This window comes from Myotis davidii, unplaced genomic scaffold, assembly GCF_000327345.1.
Source record: "Myotis davidii unplaced genomic scaffold, ASM32734v1 scaffold1364, whole genome shotgun sequence".
NCBI lineage: Eukaryota > Metazoa > Chordata > Mammalia > Chiroptera > Vespertilionidae > Myotis > Myotis davidii.
Window position 1 is genome coordinate 892,414 of NW_006295736.1, and position 6,378 is coordinate 898,791.

Below are 6,378 nucleotides of genomic sequence, written 5' to 3' on the forward strand. Positions count from 1 at the left end.
CCGCGTCAACCCCGCCCACGGCCCCGTTCATTCCTGCCTCCAGGTGAGAGGCTGACACCACCTCCGCCTGCGCCAGGGGAGCCCACACGCGTGCCAGCCCCGCTGCTCGACTAACCCCCCTCTAAGGAGAGGCTGGCACAGCCGGGACAGGACAGAGGCTCCCGGGAAAGCCGGGGCATGGAGTCCCCCCGCCCCCACACACACACTCTCACACCCACACACACAACACACATACACACACACACACATACAACACACACACACACTCATACACACACACACCTACACAATCACACTCACACACACACTCACACTCACACACTCTCACACACACAACACACACTCATACACACATACACACACCCTCACACACACATACAACACACACCCAATCACACACACACTCACACTCACACACTCTCACACACACAACACACACTCATACACACATACACACACCCTCACACACACATACAACACACACCCAATCACACACACACTCACACTCACACACTCTCACACACACAACACACACTCATACACACATACACACACCCTCACACACACATACAACACACACCCAATCACACACACACTCACACTCACACACTCTCACACACACAACACACACTCATACACACATACACACACCCTCACACACACATACAACACACACACACACTCACACACACACGGCACCGGCACAGGAGCCCTCTCCCCGCCCAGCTCCCGAGTGTGGCCCGAGGCCCACGGCGGAGGGTGACCATGTACAGATCCAGTCGCCCTGGAAACCAGTGCCAGGCCCGGCGCCCCTTTCCGAGCTGCAGCACGGGCTCCGTCAGTAAGGCCTGTCCATGCAATTCTCCAAGGGGTCACTCGCCCCAGAGACACCCGAATTCACCGCGAAGAGGCGCTGTTTTCAAGAATGTGAAACCGCCCACCAGCGCGGCTCAGTGATTGAGCATCAACCTGTGAACAGGAGGTCAGGGTTCCATTCCCAGTCGGGGCACAGGCCCGGATTGTGGGCTCGGTCCCCAGTGCAGGAGGCAGCCGATCCATGATCCTCTCTCATCACCGATATTAAAAAAAGAATGTGAAAAAAAACGTACAACTACTTTGGAAAACAATTTTTTATAAATATTTTCATTTTTTAAATATATTTTTATTGATTTCAGAGAGGAAGGGAGGGAGAGAAACATCAGTGATGAGAGAGGATCATGGATCGGCTGCCTCATGCACACCCACACTGGGGACCAAGCCCACAACCCGGGCCTGTGCCCTGACTGGGAATTGAACCCTGACCTCCTGGTTCATAGGTCCACGCTCAACCACTGAGCCACACCAGCCAGGCAATTTCTTAATAATAATCTTAAACCTACACCAACCGCAGGACTCCACAGCGCCACTCCTCCGGAAGCTAAAGAAAAGAAATGCCAATGTCCACAGACGACTGCAGGCGGGGCCCAGCCGGCTGCTCCAAGGGCTCCTGACGGGATGCAGCCCCACGTCCACCCGAAGGTGCTTGGGGGAACCACGTGGTACCTGTGTGCAGGGAACACGGGTCCGACACACACGAGAGCAAACCGCCTACACACGGCACATCGCGGCCGACATCCAGGGCAGGAGGGAGCTGAGCACCAGGCTCGGTGCCCGGGGTGTGGACCTCCGTGTAGGACGCTCACGAGCGGCAAACACGTGTCTGCTCTTCTGGGGCAGAAACAAGCGCGGTGGTGCCGCCCCGGGCCCAGGCCCCTGCGTGAGAATGGCTCCGGGAGGCAGGGAAGGGGCCGCAGCCACTGCGTGAGGGGTGCCCGGAGTCCAGGCGGCAGACACAGGAACCCACGAGACAGCACCCGAGGCAGAACGCTGCCCAGGGCACTGACCGTCTCCCAGGGTCCCTCTGAGGCTTTCATGCACATGCACGTGTGCACGTGTGTATGTGTGCACACACGTGTGTGAGGGAGCCACCGAAGGCTGAGGAAGCAGCGGCATCAAGGATTGGAATAGCCGTGCTCAGCACCCACAAGAGCTGGGAACGGTGCCTGTCCCCACAGCCAGGCCTGAGGACGACGAGGTATTGCCGAGGAAGCCGGGGTGGGGGTGGGGGCGAGGTTATTCACTCTCGACCGGGCACCGCTCCTGTTGCACCTACACATCTGAAAAGCAGTGCCCAGCCCGGCCGTAGCTCAGTGGTCAGAGCGTCGGCCTGGGCACCGAGAGGTCACTGGTTTGGTTCCCGTCAGGGCCCAGGCCCAGGCTGTGAGTGCAGTCCCCTCAGGTAAGGGATTGACAACTATCTCTTTTCTCTTGCCGATTTAAAGCGTATATACGTTTTTATTGATTTCAGAGAGAGGAAGGGTGAGGGAGTGATCGAAGCATCAATGATGACAAGGACCATCCATCGGCCACCTCCTGCACGCCCCACAGGGAACGGAACCTGAAACCTGGGCATGTGCCCCGACCACGGAGCACATGGCTGGACTGATCTTTATCTCTTGCATCGACGTTTCTCTCTCCCTCTCCCTTCCTCTCTCTCTAAAATCAATAAAAGCATTTAAAGACACAAGAGAATAAAAAGCACTGCCTGAAAGGATCAAACTCTCTCCAAAGAACTGAACTGCATCCCATAACAAAGCAAAATATCTGCAGGAATGAAAAGACACCCAGCACCCAGCCAGGCAAAACTCGCCATGTCGGTATCCGGTCAGACACCCCCTGGCACCCATCGGAAATGACCAGCATGCAAAGCAACCACCCATGAGGAGGCTCGGCCACTGGACAGGAACCCCAAACGGACAGAATCAGCAGAGACACGGCAGCTGGCCTGAGACCACGATGAGGCAGGGGGTGTCATAACTGTGTTCACATGTTCAGAGGGTCAATAGGATCCTCAAAGGTATGACGATCCGGCCCAGCCGGCGGGGCTCAGTGGTTGAGCGTCGACCTATGAACCAGGAGGTCGCAGTTCAATTCCTGGGCAGGGCCCATGCCCGGGTCGTGGGCTGATCCCAGTGTGGGGCGTGCAGGAGGCAGCCGATCCACAATTCTCTCTCATCATTGATGTTTCTATCTCACTCTCCCTTCCCTTCCTCTCTGAAATCAATAAAAATATTAAAAATAATAATAAGTAAAAAATAAATAAAAGATCCAAATCAATCATCTATAGGAAAGAAATGTAAAAACCAGAGGTGAACATACACGATGGGTTGTTGGGAGAATGGACCCTGAGAACACAGATCAGGCCTCAGAGAACGGCTTCCCAAAAGAAAGCTCAGAGCGAGGACCCGCCCGAGGAAACGAATAAACACACACAGCGTCGGGGGCAGGGCTGTGGGGCGGCTTCACGCAGCCTAACGTGTGTAACTGGAGCTTCTGAAAAGGTGTGTGTGTGTGGGGGGGGGGGAGGTTGTAGAAATAATGGCCCAAACTTTTCCAAACTATAAACCCACAGACTCAAGAAACTCATCAAATCCCAAATACAAGAAATGCAACGGAAGCCACACCCGGGCACACGATCATCAAATTCCTCAAACCCAGCGACAGAGAGAATCATGGACGCACCCAGCAAGGGGGAAAGGTGCGTTACACACCAACCAACCATTAGCAGGACGGCAGATTTCTCAATTTAAAAACAGCAGGCCCGGCCGGCGGGGCTCTGGGGTTGATCAACGATCTAGGAACCAAGAGGTCACGGTTCGATTCCCAGTCAGGACACGTGCCCAGGTTGCAGGCTCGATCCCTAGGAGGAGGCGTGCAGGAGGCAGCCAATCAGTGATTTTTCTCTCGTCATTGGTGTTTCTATCTCTCTCTCCCTCTCCCTCCCTCTCTGAAATTAAAAAATAATAAAATAGCAGTGAAAAGACAGTGGATCAACACCAAACACTGAGGAAACTGCCAATCTAGAATTCTGTACCCAGCAAAACCACCTTTTAAAAATGAAAGTGAGCCCTGACCGGCTTGGCTCAGTGGATAGAGCGTCGGCCTGCAGACTGGAGGGGCCCAGGTTCGATTCCAGTCAAGGGCATGTGCGTGGGTCGCGGGCACATCCCCAGTGGGGGGCGTGCAGGAGGCAGCTGATCGATGTTTCTGTCCCATCGATGTGTCTAACTCTCTGTCCCTCTCCCTTCCTCTCTGTGAAAAATCAACAAAATATAAAAATATGAAAGTGAAGTCAAAAGTTCTTCAGATCTACAAAAGCTTCAGCCACCCCCACCTCCCCACGTGTGTGGACCCTCCCCGTGTCCCTGCTGGTGCCTAGAGTTCCCCTCGTGACCACTTCTAGTCCCCTCCCCCCCCGGGCCCCCGGGCCTTCCGAGCCAAGCTCCACAGCAGTCCTCTCACTTACCCACGTGGCTCCTGGTGGATTTTTTGTCTGTTTTTTTTTAAATTCTCACCCGAGGAGAATGGGAGAGAGAAAGAGAAAAACACTGATGTGGGGAGAAACTTCGACTGGCTGCCTCCTGCACTCGCCCTGACCTGGGCTGGGTCGAACCTGCAGCCGAGGCCGTACCCTTGACCGGGAATCAAACCCATGACCTTCGGTCCAAGGGCTGGCGCGCTAACCACTGAGTGACCGGCCCAGGCTCTCTTGGTGGCTGGCTGGTCTTGTCAAACCTGTCCAACGAGGCAAGTGTCCTGAACCCAGGGACACCTTCACACGCTTCCGGCCCCTGAAGTCACAAAGGACGTGCCTCCGGCCGTGGGCGGAGCCGTGGGAAGTGAGCAAATGCCGGCCAGGTGTGAGCCCCCGGCAGCCCCGTGCGGGAGGCACCTGGGCGGAGATTTCACAGCAGCTCCTTCCGCCTGAGCCGCAGCCCGGGGCTGAGGGGTCCGGGCTCCACGGGTCCGGCCAGGCCCAGGCTTAGACGGGGGTAAGCGCTCCGGCGCTGACAGGGCCCGGCTGCAGTCAATCCCTGGCTGGCACACGCTCCCCCAGACCTCGGCTTCCATCCACGCTCCTCTTCCGTCCGCACGGCCACGTCCCCGACTCAGGACACGGGGCCTCATCCCTGTCCTCCAGGCTCTGCCCGGCACTGAAGACAGTGAACTGCGGGCCTCAAGGAACACGTGTTGCCCGAATGAATTGGCCACAGTCTGTGGGCCGCGGAGGACACTGTGACCTCTGATTCCTTACAGATGTCATTCCACCAGAGGAGGGGCCTGCGTTCCCCAGGTCCTGCTGCGGCAGGAACCAGGCGGATGCACGGATGGACGGACGGATGGCCGGCCGGCCGGCAGAGCTGCGGTGGGCTGAGCTCCCGGCCCCGCTGACGCAGGACTTGCTGCGGACCCTGCGGCCGCATCTGCTGCCGGCGTTGGCACAGAACCTCTCCGCTGAGAGCAGCGAGGAGCCGGGATTAGGCGCCTTTGTTCTCACCTGAGAGACACTTTCATTGCTCCCAGAGGCGGGGGAGAGCTGGGGGAGGGGAGGCCGCCACACGGAGCAGTGGCAGGCTCAGCTCAGGAATCTAAATGGCGTTTAATTGCTGGGAGCAGACCCACCGTGGGGAAGGAGGAGCGGAGGCTGGTCCACAGGACTCCCTCGGGGTGCCTGGCAGTTAGTGCTGGTCTGGACGGCGAGGTGTTTTTAGAAAGAAGAGTCTGAAAATCTGAGCAAGGACGCGCTGGCGTGGGTGCTGGGCCGAGCCCGCCCTCTGCTCCACACTGACCTCCGGCCCCCGAGCCCGGCTCCCCAGGAGCGCTGGGGTGACACACGGCCATGCACAGGCCGGGGCGGCGCGGCCCCTCGATTCCCTCCTCTCGGGACGAGGGCGCAGGCTGCGTTCAGATCTGGGAAACCTCGGCACGTTCCAGGGAGGCAGCCGCGGAGCAAAAACACACTCGGCTCCACTCGGAAGCTCCAGGGCAACTTCCCACTCGGCAGAGCGGCCCCCAAACCTCGGGGGTCTCCTGCCTGGAGACGTGTCCAGCACCGGTGGCCACAGGACCCAGAAGGGGGACGCCCGCCCCACACCGAGCGCCCCCAGCTGCCCAGCCGGCCTCTGGCTGCTGCCTGAGCATCCGCTGGGTGATGGGGAGGTGCTGACACTGGGAAGACTCCTCACGGGCAAGTTTCTGGGCAAGTGGCCGCCATAAAGGCCGAAAGATGAGACTCAAGGAAAGGGCCGCGGAGCCCCGCCCGCATCGGCCGGTGTGAGACCCCGTAATGTGCCCGTGACCTTGCACCCTCGCAACAGGCCCACAGCCCACATCCGCGCGGAGCTAAGCAAGCGCCTTTGCAAGAAACCCAGGCTGGGCTGCTGCGAGCCCATCTGGGCCCAGGTCCTGCTGCCGTTCCGGAACGGAACCCAAGGAAGCGTGTCCGAGAGGCCGCTGGGTTGGAAGGTTCCGGCTGAAGCCATCCAGTCTCCCACTCCA